Here is a 24,603-nt window from a genome sequence, read left to right on the forward strand (position 1 = left end):
GTTGCAAATACCAAATATATGAGTTGAAAGTGAATCAGCACTTTTCATTGATAGCTCATTTACTGAGCCCCCTGGAAAGCTTATAGCCTGGCATCTTCAGATTATTTCAACTAAAAAAAAAAAATTATTCAGAGTCTAGTAAGAGTCAGACATGGTTCTGTGTGACAGAATATTATTGATACCTTTCTTTTGTGCCCTCCCTCTGGCAGTTGATTTGTTAATACCCACCTTACTTCCTTAATTACTCACTTTTTATACCTCTGTAGGTAATATTTCTCTTTAAAACCATGAAAGATTTTAAATCCATTCACATGTGAATATGTAGCATGCATTTGTATTCTTATACTGATATGTTTATATGTGAACAAAAAGCAATAAAAGGATTTTTCATGTGTGACTTACAGATACCCACTTCTTAACTTGGAGTTACTTGTGGGACACTTGCATGGTATTTGAAAATTTTCCTTGAAGAGCAAGTATGTAGAGCTTAATAAAAAGATTTTATAATACTGAAATATTCATATGACTAAATCACTAGAGGTTTAGGATAACTTATAGATACAGAATTTGGTAATAATAACAATAAAAGTAGATAACATGTGTTGAATGTTTGGTATGTGCCAGGTGCTCTTCTAAGTGTTTTACCTGTATTAACTCATTGAGCCCTCAAAGTGAAGGAGATTCGATCTTTATCTCCTACTTAGAGATGAGGAAACTAAGGCATAGATTCAAAGACAGTTGTAGATGTCTGAAGAGTATCTGGACCATAGTCATCATTAACATCAATATCATCTATTGGAATTGATCCATTTGTCACAATAAACCAGAACTGGGTAGTGGCTAAAGCAGTCAAAACAGATTTTACTCAGGAACTGCAGCAATTGGGGAAAAGAGAACTCAGTATAGAACTGGGCTCCATTCCAGATACAGCATGGGCAAGTGGGGATTTAGAGCCAAGGAGCAGGGTAGGGGTGACTGGATGGACAATTACTACGAGTAGGGTAGTTCTTTGCTAAACTGAACTGATAGGATTCTTGCTGAGGGTACACCAGGGTGATCAACTATTACATGGAGGATGTAGACAATGAGTAATTTGGGTGGGAATTCTGCCTAAACTGACTTAGATTCTTGCTAACACTTGACTCTACGGAGACAGAGGCAGAAACCGAAGGTGAAGCCTAGTCCAGCAAGTGGCTCAGAGGAGGCTGGCTCAAGTTTGGTCAAGGATAGCATTTTTCTCTATAGATGGGAACTGAATAATCATGTGAAAGACCTCTTAGAAAAGATCCCAGAATACATCAGTGGTATCCAAGGAGGTAGTAGATCTGCTAGGTTTTTATTTGCTCATTTATTTATTTGCTTTTTTGGGGGGTTAGATTTGCACTGATGAATGTATAGCGTGATAAGTATGGGAGAACTAGCAAAAGGAATTGTAAAGCTTTGAAATTTTTAGAATGTTTGAAGAATAACTTAATACTAGAGATTCTTGGTCCATGTTTCTGCCATTTCTTCAAAATAACCCATCAACGGATTTTAAGGGAAAGGATTTGTTTATACTGGTTTCATAGAAGGAGGCACTTTGGGAATTATTCCTAATGCTCAGAATATCTGTCTAAACCCAGTTTATGAATTGGATACTATCGTCTTCTAACATCACTGTCTCCTAAGGCTTATTAGTAGTCGTGATTTGCAAATGAACACCTACACCCTACCGCTACTGATTTGACTTCATTGGCTTGTATTTTCACTGTTTAAGTAATTAATGGTCATGGTTTTCTGGCTGTTGGTAGTTCATCCAAGTGCTGAAGGAAACACAATGTTGGATGTAGTGATTACTGGATAAATGAGGCAGCACGACTACATCAGCAGTTATACCCTTTTAGACAACATTATGGGTCTAAGGAATTCTGGATTAATCTCTGTTCTCAAAAGATTATCCTGGATTCTTCCGGTCCTTCGTGGCTACTGTATGGAATAAAACTAGTCTGACTTAGAAACATACGGTCATAGTTTATTTGACACATAAAGAATGTGTTGGTCTGTCATCTCTATTTTTATCTCTAGACACCATAAGTAAGCTCTCCTATCTATGAGCTAGTGATTAAGTCTAAGTCTAAGAACTACCATCCCCCCAAAGGATCTAATGTTTGCATATGCCATTGCACCAAAATCTGTAATCTTTCTTATATAAACCATGTCAGTTTGTATATCTCTTATAATTTTTTATTGAGGTATAGTTGATTTATAGTATTATATAAGTTTCAAGGGTACAGCATAATGATTCACAACTTTTAAAGGTTATACTCCATTTACAGTTATTACAAAACATTGGCTCTATTCCCTGAGCTGTACAATATATCCTTGTAGCTTATTTTATACATAGTAGTTTTGTATCTCTTAATTCCCTACCCCTATCTTGCCCCTTGTGATCTCATAATTTAAAAAAAAGATTTTTTTTTACTGGCTTTGTAAACTTGAGCAAGTTCCCTAGCCTTTCTGGGCCTCACTTTTGCCCTCTGTTAAATGGAGGTGATATCATACCCATCTCAATGGGTTATGTGAGAGTGAAAGAAAAGTAGGATTGAGGCAAGTGAAACATTATTGGGTGATAATGATCCCTCATATCTGTTGGTTATACTTACTGCCAATGAAAAGTGCTCATTTACTTTCAATTCACATATTGATGTTGAACACTGGAATACAGAGAAATAGTCCCTTCTTTACTATTCACCTTGAAGTGCATTCTGCCTGTTTATCCTGTTCTTTTATGCCATGTCTCTGGGGTAAGAGACAGAGATGATCCAACCTGAAAAACTATAGCCTGACGAGTCTGTGGAATTGATGATTCTGATTGAAGCTCCCATTGTCACATTCCTCTGTTGAACTGCACTTTTACAAAATGATTCCGTTTTCTAGCATCTCACTGGTCACAACGTGAGCATCTATCCCCACCCACTGTGAAAATATCTGTATAGAAGAGCCTTGTTCAGTGTCAGATATTGTAAACATCTGAAAATTCAATGCAAATGCAGTGGAAATCAATTGCAAAGTGAAATCTCAGATACTGGTGGGGAGAGTTTAGATTTCATAACATCCATGAAAGTGACTAATCACAGGAAAAGCCACTGAGAGTTGAAAATGCGGTCGACTCACACTATTTAACAGTTGAAGAGAAACAGAGGTCGTGAAGTGATGGACTCAAAAATAATGATTTGAATATCAGAGGCTTCAGTGGCCCTTAAGGAAATTAAAAAGCTTCAGTTTTATTTTTATTAATTCTTATTGGAGTGTGGTTGCTTTACAATGTTGTGTTAGCCTCCACTGCACAACAAAATGAATCAACCATACACGTTCAGATATCCCCTCCCTTTTGGACTTCCCTCCCATTTAGGTTACCACAGTGCATTAGGTAGAGTTCCCTGTGCTATACAGCATGTTCCCATCAGTTGTCTATTTTATACATAGTATCAATAATGTGCATGTGTCAATCCCAGTCTCCCAATTCCTCCCACCCCGCCTCTTTCCCCCTTGGTATTCATACATTTGTTTTCTACGTCTGTGTCTCTGTTTCTGCTTTGCAAATAAGATCATCTATACCATTTTTCTAGATTCCATAAATACGTGTCATTATACAATACTTGCTTTTCTCTTTCGGACTTACTTCACACTGTATGACACTGTCTAGGTCCATCCATGTCTCTGCAAATGACCCAATTTCATTCCTTTTTATGAAAAAAGCCTCATGGGAGGGGGAGTTAAACGTGGTTCTTTATGATCATCTGTAAGAATCAAGTGTAAATTGATTAGCATACTTGTATTTAAAAAGTCACGTTCTGAACATTCGTTTCTTTCCTAAGAATTAATGCCCTGTTGCAGTTACAGTATAAGTAAATATGTTAATTATAAGAGATAATAAAGATATTTCCATAATTTTAGGGTTCTTTTCCAGGATATAGTCCCAAGCAAACCCTAATATCTTTGTTTTCCATGTATTCACATTTAAAAGAAAAGAAATCTTTGTAAAATACCTATCATCCCTTAGGTAAACTTTTACACGTTTCTTAGAGGCTATCAGCATAGGTCAGAAACTACTCATCCCTGATTCTTCCACATGGTTTACTCAATCATCAGTTACTAAGAGTGTGGAAACGAAATAAAGAAGTAAGAGTCAGCTGTACTTGTGCTTCCAGAGTTTTAAGCACCCCCTTCCTGTACTTGCAACTTACATTATCCTCACATAGTTTTTCAAACCTGCCTGAACACGCCAGTTAATATCCTAGTGATTATTATGTCATTCACCTCAAAAAAGTTTCAGTCAAGCCCAAATTAACTTACTGAAAATATGAAGTTAAAAAAATAAATAAATAAACCTTAACAAAGTGAAAATTCCTACTGAGGGGAGGAAAAAAAAAGTGCTCTATTTGATATCATCAGATTTTACCATTACCTTGCAAGAATGTCAATTCCTACTTTAGCTCTGCTCAAGTGTATGAAATAAATCATTTCAGAATTTTGATATTGAGCGCTCCAGCATTTACTGAGGAAAAGGAGAAAATAGCTGTTACGATAAAATTTCTGTGATAAAACTAGTCCATAGAAAGAAAATGAAGGCAGAAGCGTTTAAAAGCTATGTTGATTTTTGGAAGCTAGGTGGTATTTGTTTATGGCAGGCCAAGGTAATGTGATGAGTCATTAAGCAAGGAAGTGGTGTCTCAGTAGATTTCTGAAATTAACTGCTCTACCTCTGCGTTCATTGCAATCCTGTCTTGTTCCTTCCAGAATATGACTCAGTAAACCTCTCTAACCACTTGGCTTTCCCCAAGTCCTGCCCTTCGCTCTTCTTTTCTTCCCAAAGTCTCTTTCTTATCATTGCACCTACTCTTACAACGGTAACTCACACACTGAGGCAGACGATTGCCAAATTTGTATTTATAGCCCTGTCTTCCAAGCTCAGTCTCACATTTCTAAATATCTGTTAGACATTTGCACCTAAATGTACCACCCACACCTCAAATTCAAAATGTCTTAAACTTATTTTCTTATTTCCAGCTTTCCTTTTTAAAAAAAATGGTAGCCATCATCTCCCAACGATGCACTCTCATGACATGCAAAGTATGCTTGTATCTTCTTTATCTTTCTTTATATTTCTGTTGTCACAAAATCCCACCAATTCTTTCTTTAAATTAACTCTGTTCAATTCTACAAACCCATCTACCGGACGGCTCTCATTAGGCACAGCTCTGTGCTAAAAGCTATGGTATCAACAGCAAGCATACCAACAACACAATATAAATTCTGTCCTCAGGGAGGGACCTTGTCATCTAGTAGCGGAGATAAGCTGTAGATGCACATTTCATTCCCAAGACCGTCAGATTAATTTTCTTACATACCATACTCTCCTGCTCTAAAACCACCCGTGTTTGTTTTCTCCTGGATGAAGCTCATATTCTTAATTCTGGCTTCACTCAGACTATAATAATAACGTACATTACTTGATTAGCTTACTGTGTGCCAAGTACTGTTCTAAGTACCGTTCTCAATATTTCACCCGGTATTTCACTTAATCCTCACAACAACTCTGTAAGGTAGATATTACTATTATCCTTTTACAGACCAGGAAGCTGAGACACAGAATCATTAAATAACTTGCCCAAGGTCACACAGCTTGCACATGAAAGATCCAAGGGTTGAACCGTGGAGTCTGGCTCCAGAGATGAGGCTGTGAACTGCAGTGCCCTAATGTCCGCCCTGTACCTCTTGTCTCTGTTTCTCCTCAGCACAAATGACAGGGAAGGACCCCGACCCCCCAAACGCCAAACTGTTGGCTGGACAGTCACTTACAATTTTTGTGTCTTGGCTTAACTAGTACCGATTACTCATGTCACAATTACCCTTGTTATGAGCACTTCACATTTGTCCGGATTGTTCTAACTTCAATTTCCTTTAGATGCTTCTAAATAACATCTTTCTATTTGCTCAAACTTTAACTATTTTTAGTTTTCTTTTGCAAATTCCTGAGAGGATATTAGCCATTTTCAATAAGTATAAACTTACAATTAATTTAAAATTAAGTTTAATTAAGATTATATTTAAATAGGATACAACTCAGAATTCTAATTTCAATTAGAAATATTTTGCATATTTGAATCAATATCACAGAACTATCTCAATCATATTCAACAGAAATGAAAGGAATCAGAGTTAGCCCAGTAATCCTGTAGGAAAAATGATTGTAAGTTAAAAAAAAAAAATCACATATGAAATAATGATGTTTTGATTGTTGCTAGTGAAAGATACTTCCCTAAATATTTCATTAGAAGTAATAAAAATTGAACAATATTGTTAAAGCTGTTGAAACATTCTTGTTAAATTTCTTAAACATTCCTGTTAAAAATTATAATAATTTGATACATTCAGAAAATTCGCTTTTCTGCAAGCTGTCCTTTAGGGTAAAGAGCTTTCTGGAAATTGATTGAAGACCCAGTGGTCAAGTCAGTCTCATTTCCCTTAGCGTTTCAGTAGCGTTTGTCAGAAGTAACTTCTGTACTGTTCAAAAACACTTCCTTCACGTGACTTCCAGATTCCTTCCTACTCCCTGGGTTTCCTGCCCTGGCTCTGGCTCTTCTTAACATCAACATACTGGAGTCTTTTCTCTCCCTACACAGCTTTCCCTTGAGATCTCAAACAGTTCCATGGTTTGCAATAACCTCTCCTGCTGCGCTCTCCTGAGCGTGTCTCTCTAGTCCTGCCCTGTCTCCTGACCTCCAGACTCTAGACCCAATTGTTGTCCACTTAGATTCTTAGTAGGCATCACAGCTTCGACATGCTGAAAAGAGAACAATTAACTCTATTCTACCCCTCTGGTCCAGATCACTACCAATTTTCATCTTTGTGTCTAATTCCCTACCAACTGCACCCTGCTTCTGCTTTTGCTTCTCTAAGGTCTGTTTCCCCAGAACAGCCAAAGGAGTCATCTTGGAAAGCATACTCCAGGCTCCATTCTCCATACTATCTTTGTATCTTTGCTTTTCCATGTCTCACAGGGCCTACATGACCTGGTCCCTGCCTATCTCTTTATCCGTACCCCCTTTTCCTTCCTGTGTACCCTGTTTGGCTCCAGCCACACAGGAGTATTTTTTTTTTTTTTGCGGTACGCGGGCCTCTCACTCTTGTGGCCTCTCCCGTTGTGGAGCACAGGCTCCGGACGCGCAGGCTCAGCGGCCATGGCTCAAGGGCCCAGCCGCTCCGCGGCATGTGGGATCTTCCCGGACCGGGGCACGAACCCGTGTCCCCTGCATCGGCAGGTGGGCTCTCAACCACTGCGCCACCAGAGGAGCCCCACAGGAGTATTCTTGTTTCCAGAACATGCCAGGCTCATTTGCATCTCTGCAGTTTTCTACTTGCCCTTCCCTCTGCCAGTAACACTGTTTTCACCAACATTCTCTTTCACATTGTTTAGATCTTTGCTCCAATGCTGTATCCCCGGGGAGGCCTTGTCTGATCCTTCTATATATAGTCGGGCTCACTCCTACTTTCTACGCCTTGAACCGATTTTACTTTCTTCATTGCCATCATTCCTACCTGACGTTATAGTGCGTTTGTTCGTTATTACCTGTCTCTCTCACTAAGCTTCACAAAGGCAGGGGCTTTATCTGACTTACTCAGAATTGTCCTAGTACAGCGCCTGGTGCAGAGCAGAGGTTCAGTAAACACCTGCTGAGAATGAACACATGAGGGATAAATTGTGTTTTTCTTGACTTTGAAACCTTGGTAAAAATGCCAGTCCTCAGGCTAACAAAACTGTCTGTCTTACCTGCATGTAATCAGTGTCCTTATGGTTTTTGCTATCTTATAGCTGATTCCAGTATCAGGTGTACATCACACTGCTACCAGGAAAGCCACAGTCACCCGTTGTATGGAATATAGTAAGCTGGTTCAGGCAGACTGGCCTCTTCAGTCTGAAGACAAGTTTTTGATTTGCTGGAAAGGCAATTCTCATGAATAAACACTCCCTGGGCTGGATCACCTTAGTTATTCAGGAAAAAAAAAAAAACAAAACACCAGGAGGAAAACTGGAAGTGTCATTCTAGATCCCGAATTTCCCTAAGGGAGAGGGTTTTAGCTGGAGTTGAAAACAACCTATTCAAATGAAATCCATAGAATAGTAACTTCCAGTGGAATTAGCGTAGTTCTGACATATGTTAAAGAGAGCTTTATTTTGTGTTCTGATTTGTAGCAACGCGTGTGAAGTAAAACGGGTGGTGGTTTTTATTGCATGGCTTTCAGACAGTGCATGACCGATGGGGTCAGCGTTCTGCCAGGATTTATCCTTCCCCTCCGAGCGCACCAGATCTCACATTCTGTCACAGAGCTCATTCACTGTGCACAGAACCTTCTTCGTCTCCAGTACTCAGGAGGGATTAAGATGCCTCGCAGGTCAGAAAAGTGCTGAATGGAGCTTTGGATGCAATGTTTGAAGGATGACCTGGGTACAAGAATGATGTCTTAACACATCATAGTCAAACCTGACTACTTGTTTTGTCGGACAATTTTTTATCGAAAGAAAAAAAAAACCCAGAAGTAGAAGCAGTTTGCTTCTGCCTGCGTTCATGATCATGCACCTTCAGACTGGCGTGTGTGTATGAAAGGGCAAGTGGTTTAATGATAGGTATCAAGGAAAGCAAAGATAAATTGAAACCTTAGAAATTGTTATTAAAGATAATAGATTTTGTCTATTTTAGTGCATATGTGTTGTTTGCTTATATGATTTCTAGAAGCATATTTTGTGTCTTATCCTCCTAGTACTTGCCCTTTTTTCCTCATAACAGCGTTGCATTTGTTCAAGACATTAGCATTCTCAGGGCATTTACACTACATTATCTTTACCAAATAACTTGATGTTCCATTTGTCATGATTTCAAGTCAAGGGACCAATATACAAGCGATGCAGAGTTTACATACTTTAGATTTGGCTTCTGTGAGATTTATAAATAGAAAAAGAAGACTGCATTGGCTCTTTTACTAATTTGTAGCAGACAGAGGAGGGAATTTTATAGATCTCTCCTGTTCATCCTACACAAATCAACCAAACATCCATTCCAGAGAGTTACAATCCAAGGGATAACAGTACCGCTGATAAATATTTAGTAGAAAGAGAACAATAAGGAAATGAGGGGCAGGAAGGCATTTTCACATGATGGACATGCAGCCAATCAGGGCATTTTTCTACCAGGAAACTCCCTAGTAGAGTATGGGGTAACAGGAGGGTGCTTTTCAGTACCTCTTCTTTCCTTGCCTGTGGGCTGCCTGTCTGCCAAACCCTCACCCCACTACCCCCTCTATTTGGAACCAGGGAGTCAAGAGGATTTTTAAATGACTCTTAAGGGCAGCCCTAAGAAGGTAAAGAATTGAGTGGGGGAAGGTGGGGAATAGAACTGTAACCCACTTGGTAATGGCGCAGTAGAGAAGGATGTAGGAGTTTGGTCTGATTATGCGTTTGAGAACCTGTTAATTTTTATCCCATTAGCTGGCAGAGCCGTGTCTTCATTTGGAGAAAGGGAGTGTGCTATTATTATTATGGTGTTGTAGGCATATGTTTTAGAATCAGATGGACTTCAATTTAAGTATATATTTATATCATTTACTCACTGCATTGTATTTGGAGCAAGTCATTTAACTGAATCTCGGTTTCCTCATCTGTAAATGGGGAGCGTAGGAGCTGTGTTTAAATGTTGTAGGAATTGACGGTAGTATAAGCACAGCGCCTGTCACAGTGGCTGCCCTTGTGAAATACTGTTTTACTGCTTCCCTGAATTTTCCTCCGTTACGCTTTCTATACATTTACTCCCTACCCACCCCCCTCTGCCACGTGAGGTTGCACCTCTCAAGGGTCTGTTCCCTCAGGGTCGGTGTGACTCGCTCATGGGTTGACTCTACAGCCTCTTTGTCAATGAGGCGATGACTGTGTTTAGTTGGGGTGAGAGACATACAGGAAACTCCTTTCTTGACTCAAACTAAATTCAAGTCTACCAAGATTTTACCTTCAAAAGGAGAGACTTTCAGGTAGCTGGAGAGGGAGTGGGATGGCCAGACCAGGCAACTCTGACTTCTTTCCTTCTGAATTTTGCCTCTTTGGTGGGTGGGGGGAGCTTTCATTTCAATGGTGTTTTAATGCTGTCCTTAAGGGATATACCAGGCCCTGTTATGGTCTCGAAACTGAGTGTGGGTATGAGTCCTTCCCTTGATTTTTCTTGGGAGATGTGAAGCAGGTGGTAAATTTAAAAGAAAAAAAAAATGGAAGAAGGCAAGACAGAGAGGGGTGAGAGGGGGGATAGAGAGAAAGAGACACACACACTGTCCCCAACTGCTGAATGTCTTCTGTTTGCAGCACCAAGGGACTGAGGTGCACACTGGGGCAATTATAAAGAGAAACCAGAGCACTGGCTTATATACCCCTTGTGTCCTCTACCTTAAGTCAACAGCTTGCCTTGGAGTCCCAAAAAACAATAGACCCCTTTCAACCAGCTGGGTTCCTTGTTACATAGTTGGTAGGAACTAATGAATCTGTAGGCCTCTGTTTTCCTATCAGAGAGCAATGAAGAGAGAGTACCCACATTCATTACGGTGAGGCTCACATGTGGAAATTTCAAAAACCTTTCATTAGAGATTACCATTTTTAGCCAAGCTGGAAAAAGAGGAGCTAGATTTAAGATACTGCCTAAGACAACTAAAAGACTCAGACAGGAATATATAAAGCAATAGTTTTGAAGACATTGGACATTAGCCAATGAATGTGACCTCTGATCACATCAGGCAGGATGTGATCCCTAAGAGATGAGAAACCAGTGAAGTGTACACTATGATTGCCCCAAACACTGCCTTGAGGGAGCTTCCAGTCCATGGGGCAAGGAGGAGGAATGCAGGAGGACTCCTTGAGTTGAGTTAGATGGGGCTGAGAGGGGAGAACAAGGCAGCTGGAGTTTGTAGGGCAAAATACAGGAGAGAAGAGAGCTGCATAGAGAAAACTCCAGAGACCTGAAGAGAATCCTCCTTGGGTGTTCAGCAGAGAATGCTCAGTATATACATAGGAAGAAACTACTCATGGTTGGAGAAAGAACCACCAAAAAGAATGAGAAGTGACAGTCCCTGGAGCTCACACAGCCCCAGGAATTGTGCCTGTTTTCATCAGCCAGGCTAGAAAAATCCATAATTCATGGGACATTGGCTACAGAAGTCAAAAGAGTCTTGCTTCAGCAATGGAGCATGCTTAGCCCTAGTCTAAACTGCTCTTGCCTCATTTAGCAAAGAATAAAATAATATTCAAAAGGATCAAACCGTTTCCAAGGAAGTTTAGCTATATCCCAGATAGAAGTTCAAGAATATTTATAAGGATATAAAAATACTGTGTACCTAAAAGTTAAAATTCACAGTGGCTGGAATCCGATAAAAAATTACAAATCATGCAAAAACCAAAAACACAATAAAGTAGAAATAAAACTTTCTCTTATTAGTAGTTGAGATGTGAAACCAAAGAGAAAAAAATGGATGCTCAAGGACATCATACCTCTGAGACTGATTTCTTTTGTTTTCTCCTTTCTCTGTCAACTAGTCTACCTGCTGTTGAAACAACTTAGAGAATGTAGGCCTTTTGTGGAAATGACTGGCCTTGTCTTTGCTTGTTCTGTATGTCTTCCATACTTAACAAACAACAGTTACAATTAAGAGGCAATTGAAAGTTTGTTTTTTATATTTATACAGAGACTTATTTGACCTCTACAGAATCACATTTTTAATTTTTCAGACAGTGAGAAATGAAAGTTACTGAAGTTCTTATCTAATTTCATTCTTTAAAGTCCTCCTTGGGCATCAGGACAAAAACCAACACAACAAAACAAACAAAAGACTGCTCTGCATTCGTAGTAAAAGAACTATAGTAACTTGCCTCTAAAGCACTACACTCACCCAGGTTGTTCTCTAAGACTGTTGCTTTTCAGAAGAATGATCAACTATCATGTCTTAGTTTGAAGCAGTTGAAATAAAGCCTGAAATCTGTCCTCCCTCCTCACTACCCCTGAACACAGGCACGGCTTTCAAAAATTTAATCAACTGGGAAGTTCTCAGTGTTTCAATCAGAGCTTTCAAACTTCAAAGGACCGTAGGGTGTTTTTGTTGTTATTGCTTTTTTCCTCACCACTCTTTCCATCTCCCCGTGAAATCTTTTTTAGTCTGTTTCCTAGTTCTGCTTCTGAGATAATGATACCACTAAGAAGGAAACTCCTGCCCTCTATGTTCTCGTTAATTCTTTTCAAAAGAACAGGCTGGTCTAGTTCTCTTCTCTTTGATTCTGGAAACTGCTCTATTCACATGTCTTTCTGATTGATTCCTGACAACCAAGTCTTGGCAGGTGGCTACGTTTATACACAGAAGTGAGAAGAGGCACCAAGCATGAGTGAGTTGACTCAGTTCTTACTCTGGTCATGTTTAAAAAAAAAAAATCTGTCTGATGTTAGGGAGAGCCCTTAAGTTGTCTTTGATTACCTAGAACTGTGATCAATGCATAATATGTAATCAAAAGAGTTGGCGTGTTTCAGGAAAAAATATTAATATAAGAGCAAGCACAGAAATGCCCTTTATAGAAACTGCCTGTGATAACTGAAAACAAACACAAGTCGAGGTGTTACTGGAAGGGGACCCCTTCCAGGGCCTGAGGGTGGGCTCACGTCTACCATTTGGAAATGAGTTGTCCGAGGGGAGACACGTACTGACAAAGCAAAAACTTTATTGGGAAGGGGCGCCTGGGTGGAGAGCAGCAGGGTAAGGGAACCCAGGAGAACTTCTCTGCTACGTGGCTCACAGTCTTGGGTTTTATGGTGGTGGGGTTAGCCTTCCAGGTTGTCTCTGGCCAGTCATCTTGCTTGTATCCATACGTGGTCTGATTCAGGGTCCTTCCTGGTGGCACGCACATCTCTCAGCCAAGATGGATCCAGCGTGAGGGTTTCTGGGAGGTTGGCAGGACATATTATGGACTGGCATCTCCCCCTTCCTTGTGGCCCCTCCCGAATTCTCCCAGTTAGTTTTTGGTGGCAGCACCATGTTCCTTATCAGGACCTCCTGTTGGGAGACAACTCATGTAAGAGATGATTATCGTGCCTGGCCAAGGCAGGTGGTTTAGGTCAGTGGCTCCGTTGCCTCAGTGCTGAAACTAGGGAATGGTGCCAACCACATGGCAGGACCCTGAGAAATCTCTAAGTATAGTCTGCCTGGTATTATTTTGAAGGAAGTCATAAAGGGCCAGCTCATCTCTCTCTCTCTCTTCCGCCAGTAAAATGGAGCAGAATTCTAGGAAGTACATAGTCAGTTTTTGAAGAAGACCACAACGCTCCTAATTTTGCGGGGCCAGGGATAGACGTGAGGAGTGCCATGGGAAACCAAGGACTGCTTCATTTTAAGCCAATTTTAGCTTCACAGATACAGACTTCCAAGGGTGTCAGCAGAGAATGGAAAAGCAGTATCTGCCGTAGTAAGCAAAGTGTGTGAGTAGGAGGGTGCTTCCCTTGAAGATTCAATAATTGGTGGTTGCAATGAAAATTCCACTCTCCAACTCAACAGACGGAAGCACTAGAAAAAGGGCTAGACGCAGTTAGTCCATATACTTGAAGTAGGGACCAGACCAAACAGATAATCAGATATAAATGTACAGATGCAAAAGTTAAAATACATAGAGAAAAACCATGCAAAAACGCAACTCCCTCATTTGGGTGTTCCATGGCCCCACTCACTTGGCATTGTCTTTAGGCTCCTGGATATTTGAAATTACTCAAAACTAGATTATCTAACACTCCAGATTAATATCCCAGAGGAGAATTCCAAACACACACTTAGGTAAATTGTGAAGATTTTTGAACAAATATCAGGTTTAGGGAAATACTGCATTCTTAAAAATGGAAATGGAAAAATGAGATTTTTTGAAAGATATTTTGTACCATAAATTAATGATATAATCATGGCAAGTTAAAGAGATAGAGGAAGAACATATTTTTAAAGGTTTACTACAAGTAAGAAAGTACACTTCAGACAGAATCTGCTTTCTGCTCTCATCTAAATGAAAGAAAACGGACTCTGGAAAATTAAAAGAGAGAAAACAACAGACTTTGGTGAGTGGGAATCTGGTAGTGGTAAGGAAAGGATTCAAGGAAATGTAAAACCACAACATGTAATTAGCACAATTAAAAATAATGTTAGATGCTGTAAAGAGTGGAATGGATTGTGTTGAAAATTGAATCAATGAGGTGGGTACCAAGATTGTGAGGCTTCATCTTAAAGGATGAAGACATGAAAGTGATAGAAGTTGAGACAACAGCAGGTATGGAGGACATTCAATGAAGACCCAACACACAGATAATTTGTTTTTTCTAAAGAAGTAAACAACGAATTGAATTGATGATGGTGTTCTTAGATAAAATGAGAACAATTCTGAATTGAAGAAAGTCACAAACCCGCAGGTCAAAGAGCCCATTCTGCACCAAGCAAAGTTAATGAAGAGGGATGAAAATCTAGACATAGTGAAAGTTTGGAATTTTGAGAGGCCTATAAGAATCCAGGGAGAAAAAATGTTGCCAGGAAAGAGGGGAAATACCAAACTGGTCTCAGACTTGAAATATTAGTTACCAGAAAAAAAGATTGGAACAATACCTAAAGTGTTTGAGGAGTATTTTTGTGCCCACCCCATCCAAGGGTATGTCAAGCCAGGTGATTTTTCATTTATGAACACTATGAAAATATAGTCCCAGATACATAAGGGCTAAAATATTGTTCCTTTCACATACTCTAGCTGGAAAAAAATTAAAGATTTATCTCAATCAACTGAGAAACAATTTAAAATAAAAGTTTGCAAATCAAGAAGTCACAATACCAGAGAAATAACACTGAATATGAAAACTATTTGAGAAAGAATTAATTCTAAATAAATAGTGTAAATACAATTAGAAGAGAAGATGCAAATATTAATATGCTTAAAAGAGAATGTATAGGATATAGCAGAAAAACAATAATGACCATAATAAGATAAGAATTCAAAATCATGTTAAAAAAAGAAAATGTGGAGAAAGGAAAGAAGGTGATGTTTGTATTGCTTAACCTTACATAGAAAGAAAAAATTTAAAAATTCCACTGATGTTTAGAAAAATGTTTAAATTGTTTCCTAAAACATGAACAGTAACCCCTAATAAAAATAAAAGCAAGCTACATAACTTTCAAATTATCAGAGAAGCAAAAATCAAAAGAAACAACTGGAAAATTAAAAAGTTAAAAATATAAAACAAAGTATCAGAAATAAGACCCACTATGCTTGAAATGACAATAATTCTAAGTAACAAAGTCAATTTAATACATATATATCAGATTGGGTACTAAACCCAAATGAAACTCTATGCCATTAAAAAGTAACACAATGTCTCAGAAAAACTACAAGTAAAAAACAAAACATCCCATATAAATGAAAACATGTGAAACATTAAATTGATCAAAGGTAGAATTGTGTGTTATAAGGAAGGGGATTACCAAAAATGTGGTGTAATTTTCATTGACCATAATGTATAGGAGAATATCACAGTATTAAAATACAGACACTAAAAAATGATTAGGAATAAATAAGGAGGAAAAGGATAAAATAAAAACCAAAACAAAACCAAGTAGAAAGATACATATATACATAAAACAATTTTTAAAAACTGCAATAGAAAAACCTGAGATGCTCTTTTTCTCTTCCCAGATGACAGAAGATAAAAGATTGCTAATTTCATACATATTCAAAGGTGTGGTGAAATGCATCCTTCCAAACACTTCAAATTTTTAAAATCTTCCTGGTGGGCAGTTTGGCAATGTGAATGAAAAAAAAAATCTTTAAAACGTCAATTTTAAAAAATCTATTCTTTCTATATCTAGGAAGTTATCCTAGGGAAATAACAGGGCATATACACTGACACATTTAATCATTCACAAAAGTGTTAAGATCCCTATCTCACAGCAGATACATTGGTTTGAATCAAAGATTTAAATGAGAAAATTGAACCCTCCTTCCCAAATACCAGAGGTAGACATAGGAGAATGTTCATGCAATCTTTGAGTGAAATGAAGTAAATAGTGACCAAGAGGATATTGGTCCAACCTTCAGGCCTTTTCCCTTTCTGTTTTCTTTGCCTGGAACTGTGCCTCCCTACTTCCAACCACGTAGCTCATTCCTGCTTCACTCAAGTCTCTGCTCAAAAGTCACCTTTCTTGCCAGCCTTGTCCAAAATCCTGGCCCTCCCCTGCCCAACCCTTCTGTGCAACATTGCATTATCTTTTTCTTTATCATGCTTGTCCCTACTTGCATTTATAATGTATATTTGTTTATCTGTTGCTCTCCCTCTAGACTCTAAACCCATGAGTGCAAGGATATTTCTATTCACGATTATATATTCAGAGCCCAGAACAAGCTCCTGAATATTTGTTGAATGAATGAATGCATGAAATAATGGGACATAATATTAAGTAGTGGTTAAAAATGACCATATGGCTGCATATTTATTCACACAGAACAATGATTGCAGTGAGAGAAGTGTACATATAGAGATGAACCCATTTTTGTAAAACAACCATGTATTTTATTCATATCAAAATGCAAAAAAGTATACTATTTTAACGTGTTTCCTTCTCTTTGCTAATTCTATTTCCTATTTATTTTCTACAATCGTATGTGAAATCTTTGAGATCAGAAAGAAAAAAGAATTTCGAGAATGGCTGTTGAATGGTTTCTTAGGGTGTCCCTGCCTTTGTATTTTTCTCTGATATATGAAGAAACAAACAATGTGCTATTTTACGTATGAAGAATGTGCTATTAAACTGTGTGGGTGCATTGTCTGAGGGGTTATTTTATTTAGTGTTCTGAAGAATACCATAGCCATTCTTCCAGTTCATCAGCATCCCCTTGAAAACCTGACTGGATCAGATCTGGTGGCAGGACCCTGGAGAGCACCAGGCTGGGCAGGCAATAGCCAAGGTCACCTGTGACTGTGTTGCAGAGACAAGAGACAGGAGTGTAATATATGAAACTGCGAAGGTTGTGACCAGGAGAAAGTGAAATATGTGTATTGATGAGGAGAGATTGAGACCAGAGAGAGCAGTGAACTTGGCAGCAGGAAAAAAACAAACAAGAAAACCCCAGAGAAATGACACACAGCTTCAACTATGGGGAAAGTGAAAGGGTTCAGGACCCAGTCCTTAAGGCATATTTTGATGGTTGCCTGCTACATAAAGGATCCATTTTAGCTGGGCCTGTTTTTCCTTTTATTGTTTCTTTAAGTAGAATTTTTAGTTATCAAAGTAACACGTTGACTGTGAAAACAATTTAGATAGTGCAAAGGGAATAAAGTGAAAAGTTGGATTCGTGGGCTTCCCTGGTGGCGCAGTGGTTGAGAGTCCGCCTGCCGATGCAGGGGACACGGGTTCGTGCCCCAGTCCGGAAGGATCCCACATGCCGCGGAGCGGCTGGGCCCGTGAGCCATGGCCGCTGAGCCTGCGCGTCCGGGGCCTGTGCTCCGCAACGGGAGAGGCCACAACTGTGAGAGGCCCGCGTGCAGCAAAAAAAAAAAAAAAAAGTTGGATTCGTCCACTGCTGCCATCATTCCTGCTCCAAACCCACCTTTATTCCCACTCCTCAGACTCAAGCACTATCAAGTTTTCTACTTTATTTTCTATGGGTTTAAAGAAAATGCTATGGGTTTAAAGCACTTATCCATCCACCCAACAATCTATCTATCTCATTGTATACCAATTGTATTATTCCATACATAAGTTTCAGCAAATTGCTTTGTTAAGAAAATATTTTCTGTATAAATACACAGAGAAAGATCTTAAGGGCAATTATTCTATTGAATGGATTTTCTAAATATATATTTGCAAGTATGTCTGTTGGATAAATTCCTAGCATTTCCTGGGTCAAGTATTATGCAAATTTAAGTTATTTTTATTGGTATTGTCAACAGTTACAATAATTCTTTTTACAAGAGGTAATTAGAGTACTCATTTCTTCTTACCTTTCCCATACTAGATAGTGTTACTCTTTTAAATCTTTTCTAAACTTTTAGGTGAAAAATAGCATATTACTGTTTTAATCCACATTCCTTTGCAAGTGAGATAAGCATCTCTTTATAGATTTCTTGGCTATTGTGTTTCTTTTCCTATGAACTCTATTCATGTTGTTTGCTCATTTTTTGCTTATTTTTATTCTGTTCATCTTTTTTGTTGATTTATAGGAGTTACCTTCGTGTTAAGGAAATAAGTAGTCTATCATGTGTGACTATGTATTTTTTCCCAGCTTGTCATTTGTCTTTTGACTGTTTCTTCTGCTTTAAAAATGTTTCAAAGTTTCCTCTGTTTTTAAAAGTTTTTTATGCAGTCAAGCTTATATTGACAGGTTTGGGAAACACCACTGAAAAGCTGTAGGATTAATTCTTCATTTTAATGAGAATGAGATGAGGGATACATGCGAAGATTGAATTTTACATAATCACAAATCTATGATTATAGAGAATGTGGACTTCTTTGTCAAATCTGGGAATCCAGAGCTAGGATTACTTCACGTAGCTGCAAGTAAGTAGTTTTTAAGACATAGAGCAGGTAGTGAATTTACGGACGTTATTATTTAAGAGGTAGTGTGGTCAAGAAATCAGTACATTTAAGAAAGATTTAAGCATGTATTTAGAAAGAATGAGTCATATGGTTTTTAAGGAAAATCAAGGCTATTGGAGATATACTCCTAAATGTTAGAAGAGATATTGTTAAGGTCAAAAGAAGTTTGCCTAAATTCAGAGATAAAGAATTAAGGAAGCACTTTTAGTTGCTTAAAGTGGCAGCTCCGGAGTCAAAATTCCTGGGTTCAGTGTCAGTCTCCACGATCACTCGCTTTGGGTAAAGTGCCTTAATTTCTCTTTGCTTGAGATTCCTGGTTAGTAAGACTGTGGTAAAAATGGTGCCAATTTCATATGAGACATACGTAGGGCAGTTTAGAACATTGCCTTACATATGGTAAAGATTTTATAGATAATAGCTATTAATACAGCAAAGTGGATTGCTTGAGGTATATTCTTGTTTTTTAAGGAAGTAGAAGGGTGGATTGACATTCTTTCTCAAAATCTTCCTCTGAACTATAGGTGAAAAATAAAACACAGTTGAGACTTAGCCAGTGCGAGTGATGGCATTTCTGCCTTGATCTTGCTAAAGAGGCACCTTAATTTCTCGTATCCAGTGACCAGGGTTTAACAGCCCCGTTGAGGGGTGAAAGGTCAAGGTGTAGAGTTACTCTCTTTAGCAAATAAAAATACAGGATGCCTGGTTAAATTTGAATTTCAGACAAACAATTTTTTTCACGAAAGCACGTCCCATGCAATATTTGGAATATGCTTATACTAAAAGAATTGTTTATTGCTTAGTGGAAAATCAGATTCAGCTAGGCCTCCTACATTTTATCTGGCAACACTAATGGGTGTGCACCTGGACTGTGTGTCTCTGCAGGGTGATGAAGCCATCGTGCTTTGGGAGGCTGACTTAATACAGTCCTATCCTTTCCATTCTGAAACATATTTTATTCTTGTCCCTGCCCATGTCCAACATTTTTTTTTTAATGTAGATGTTTAAAATTCAGTTTGTTTCATTTTGTGGCTAAAGCTGGACAGACTTTGAGCTCTATTTTGACTTTTGGCAAATTGTAACATTTAGGAGGTGGCACCGTTAAGTATGCCCTTGGGAAATGGGTGGTTTATACCCTGCGATTTAAATAAACGTTTTAGTATAAATGAAAGGAAACTCATTTTTCCATAACGGGTGGTGTTATTTCGCATCATCAGTGTGTTTAAGATGAGGGTTTTGCATTTACAATCATGCTTTTCAGAATCCTCCAACTTTCTGGACACATTCATGGAAGTTCACTTTATTCACCTAAAAAGGGACTATTATCTGTTAATGAGAAGAAAACCAACACCCCAGAGAGACAGCCTATTGAAAGAAAAACTGCTGACTTACCTGGGCATGGTGGTAGCATTTGTTACTCTGTTGGCAATTCTTTGGAGGAATGCTTCAATTTGGGAGTGTCAGAGAAAATTCGGCAGTAGAAAGATCATGTTATTTATGTACTCATGGAATTTCTTAACATTGTATCCTCATCAGAGAAAAAATATTAAAAGTTTATCTTTATTCCAATGCTCCTACCTCAGAGATTAAACATTTTCCAAAATGTCTCTTCTCCCAGTGATGCCCTTGGGAGGCAAGTGCGTCTCTAATGTTCTGACCGCCTTGTCTTCCCTGGGGTTTTAGACCTTTGGTCATCTGGGGTTCCAGCAAGTGAAACTTTCTTCAGCAAAACCTGTGTTTGCATCAGAAGATGACACCTCTGGAAATTCAAAGGAATAAATTAGCTCTTTTTTCTACTCAGGCTTATTTCTGAAGCCTAGCACAACACCCACAAGATGGAGAAAATAGAGTGGTTGAGGGAGTGGGAGAGAAAAAGGAGAAAGCTTGGGTACAAGGTTAACATCCTTGCTTGGGTGTAGTGTGGAGCTAGACAACTTCTGAAGTCCTCCGCCACATCTGTGGGCAAGGCAGGGAAGTTGCTTTTTTAAAAAAAAAATTAAGCAAGACAAAGAGAAAACAATAGATTTGACCATTAAATCCTATGGACTTAAGAAATGAAACATAACAAAGCCATGAGAAGTCATAATGAAGACAACATTTGCCACCCACCACGGTTTTTTTCTCTTGTCAAATTCTAGGGTCCCTGTGTTTAGGAGCGTATCAAAAAATACTGTGTCACACTATCTGTGGTCAGTGTCAAGAGTCATCTTGCATTTTGCTGAGACTGGGATGAAACGGGGAAGGTGGATATAGACGTTGTCAGTCACCAGCTGCATCATTTCATGCACACGTGTGGCACCAGAAAGCACCTTCATGTAGCACTGGCTGTATTTTTCAGTTTTGCAGGGCTTCCTGGAATGTCAGGGAATATAATAGACATGTCAAATTAAAGAAAAGTTGAGTTATTTAAAACTCAAATGTGGCTTTGTGGGTAACTCTTATTCTTTCTCTTTCTCTCCTTTTTTTTTCTTTTGTTCAGAAATTCAGGGCAGGAAACAGGAAAGCAAGGCTCTGATGATAGGGACTGTGAGTTTGCATTTTGACTTCTCCTCTAACATGACTATTGGCCGGTCTTATGCTGTAATAGCTTCCAGCCTTGTGGGGAGGAGAGCTTCTTCCCAACCCCGCTCCTGATGTCTTCTTTCCTGTAGATGCAGCGTCCCTAGCATTGCTGTCAGCCCGCCTCTGCCCCGTCATGCAAGTTCCCTACAGGGAGACATGACAATCTCAGGGGGGATTTGAGAAGGAGAAACCAGGTGTGTACATTTCAATTCCTTCCTTTTCCCTTTTCCTTGGGAGCAAATCTGCCCAGCCAGCACATCTGCCCTTGTCTATGTGATCAGTTTCACAGTCAAGGTTGAGAAGATCTGTGGTTACAACCTGGGAGGGGAAGTCTGTATGTTTGCAGCACTTAGCATAAGGAAACCCACTTCCTTGCAGATACAAGCTATCTTCTCCAAGACCATCTTTATTAGGATAAAGGTGTTATACTGTGTATCTATTTTTTCTACTTGCCTTACTATATTGTTTTATTTCTTAATTGGTTCAGAACCCCTCTAAGGATGAGAGGTATCATTTATTGAGCCCCTTTGTGCCTCAACACAGTCATTCAGTTCAGTGCAGTGTCATGCACCCAGAAAGCAAGCCAACAGCGAGGTGGATTCAAAAGGAAGGTAACAGAGCACCCAGCTTGTTGGGGTGTGCAGAAAGGCGGTTAGAGCCGGGAGACTTTACCCTAGAGATGGTGAGGAGGCAGAAAGGACAGAGACTTCCCTCTGAGCCCAGTGCTCCAAATGACATGTCAGCAATTCCTGAAAATAAGCAGTCTCCTTTGTTCTGCACTTTGCGTTAGGCTGAACAATAAAAATAGCTAACATTTATGATAAGGTATGCAATTAATTATCAACACGTATTTTCATGTAACCCTTACCTCCAGCCTATAAGATAGGTGCTATTGTTGCCCATTTTACAGATGAGGAAATGAAAACAGAGAGATTAAGAAACTTGTGCAAGGTCACCAATAGCAGGTATTTAATACCTGGTAAAGGGGAGAGCCAGGACCTACAGCAAGGTAGACTCGCTCTAGACCACTCTGCGACACCAGCCCTTGTATGAACTCCACATCTGTAATTTACATTTGACTACACTTTTCTCCAGCTTTTTCCCAAAGGTTATGAAAAGTGCTTCACTTATAGATCCAAATTGTAATGCTTGCTAAGTCCTTATTTTTTTCTTGCCGAATGCTCTTTGGCATCTTTTGTCAGTGCAGGAGCTAGAGAGCTTCCTGCAGAGAAATTACAAGAGAACTGAAATTCAAAGGGAAAAGTGAACCAAGTCAGGGACGTTGCGGGGCAGGACAAGAAAACTGAAATAGAAAGCCATCAACAAGGAGCGGGGAGTTATGCGTTCTGCGCAGAGCCTGGAAGCAGTACTGGGAGAAACCCCTAGGAAAGAGGTCTATCACAGAGTCCTATATAGTGCAGTGAGAACCAAGCCCAACTGCTTTTTGGAAAGAAAGAGATAACTATATTTTGTTACATAATGTTTTTTCAGAACAGCTTCAGCAACAGATTGAAAAAATTCTGAAGCAACAGCAGCTTGAAAATAGGATACCAGTTTCTGTGGCATGTTTGTACTTTGCAGTAAAGAATTCATGGAAAACACAGCTGTGTCTTAGATCCATGTGGCTAGAAAGCAGAACTTCAAGAGTTTACTGCTGGGAGGTTGCATGCCATTTTATGCATATTGAGGAAAAGTAGGCGACGTGTGGTGTAAGTGCCGAGATCTCCTGAGAAGATTACATGATGAAGATGCAGCATTGGAGGGTTAGTGCTACAAGTCTAAAGCCTGGCTGACTGTGATTGTTAACTATTTGATACTTGGAAAATCTATGAGAGAAATTTGCTTGGAAAATCGTCAGAAATTGTTAGATATTTAGGATGGTGACCAGAAAGATCCCAAAGAAGTCCATCTCTGCTATAAATTTACTTTAGGAAAAGAAAGCAAAAACACAGGGGAAGCTAACTCAAAAGCAAGGTATCTGCTTGGAGGATGCATGCACACTTGCACCACTCAATAGAAAGATACTACCTGGATTTCATTTTTGCCATAGGGAGGTTCATTATAATTTGGGTAGATATTATAGATGTCTTTAAACCAAACTAGAATTAAGGATGTTACAAAGAAGCTAAAAGACACTTCCTAAAAGACACACATGGGAATAAACCCAAAATTAACTTTTCAGTCTGTGGAAATGACCTTTGTTGAAGGCTCTGTGAGGGATGATGACCTCTCTGCTCAGAAGCAGAATGAAGTTAACTCAAGTATCAGGATGCTTACATCCAACTATAGTCTGTGAAGCTAAGTAGTTCTGGGAACAATTGAGGGAGTGTCTGTAGTCGGAGGTTTGGCAAGGTTTTTTCTGAAAGGTGGGGAAGAAGAGTTTAGATTTGAAAGTTGGCAGGTTAGTCTTTTGAGAAATAAAGATTTACAACTGGGCACTGTTTTTAAAGGAATCAAGTGAAAGGATAACACCAATAAAGTGCAAATAAATCACCTGCATTGATGAGCTACAAATAATACCTAACAAAAACTCAGGAGCAGCTGAGGCCAGGTCAGAGTCCAGATCTCAGGTGCCCAAAGGAGTGAGGGCATTTTTTTTTTTTTTGCGGTACGCGGGCCTCTCACTGTTGTGGCCTCTCCCGTTGCGGAGCACAGGCTCCGGACGCACAGGCTTAGCGGTCATGGCTTACGGGCCCAGCTGCTCCGCTGCATGTGGGATCTTCCCAGACCGGGGCACGAACCCGTGTCCTTTGCATCGGCAGGCAGACTGTCAACCACTGCGCCACCAGGGAAGCCCAAGTGTGAGGGCATTTTAAAGCCTTGATCTAGGACTTCTCACCTTGCCCCTCAAAGAAGCATGGGCCTTGCAGAAAGAGTGACTAGACAGGTTCTAACACAAAGGATCTCACCTGTGTGAGAAAGTCACACAGAAAGTCAGGTGAGGTCGTCTTCTGATGGAAAGAACTGCTGGGAAAGTGGAAGAAACAATAAATGAAACACGATTCTAGATGTGGAAGAGATCACTAGGGCTGGGAAACAGCAGAATATGCTTAGGGATGAGGCTTGGGATGGCCCAAAGATTGAGCAGGGTGTAAAGAAGATCAGAAGAAGGCAGACAGATCAGAGGAAGATTGGGTGCTAATGTAAGCCCTGAACATAGGGAAGCCTCATGAATCACAGTTTCTCCTTACCTACTGGTATTGAGAAAATCCATTTGGCTAAACAAGTTCGTCTTCTGGTATGCAAACATCTTAATGGCTGGTATACTAGTTTGTGTCCCTTAAAAGCAGATCCTAACAGAATTTTGAGTGCAAGTAGTTTAGTTGGGAGATACAAAGAACACTGGTAGGAAAGTAGAGAAGTGAGACAGAGGAG

The sequence above is a fragment of the Delphinapterus leucas genome, chromosome 18 (assembly GCF_059928025.1).
Source record: "Delphinapterus leucas isolate spDelLeu-1000000601 "Yukka" chromosome 18, BTC_Dleu_Yukka2, whole genome shotgun sequence".
NCBI lineage: Eukaryota > Metazoa > Chordata > Mammalia > Artiodactyla > Monodontidae > Delphinapterus > Delphinapterus leucas.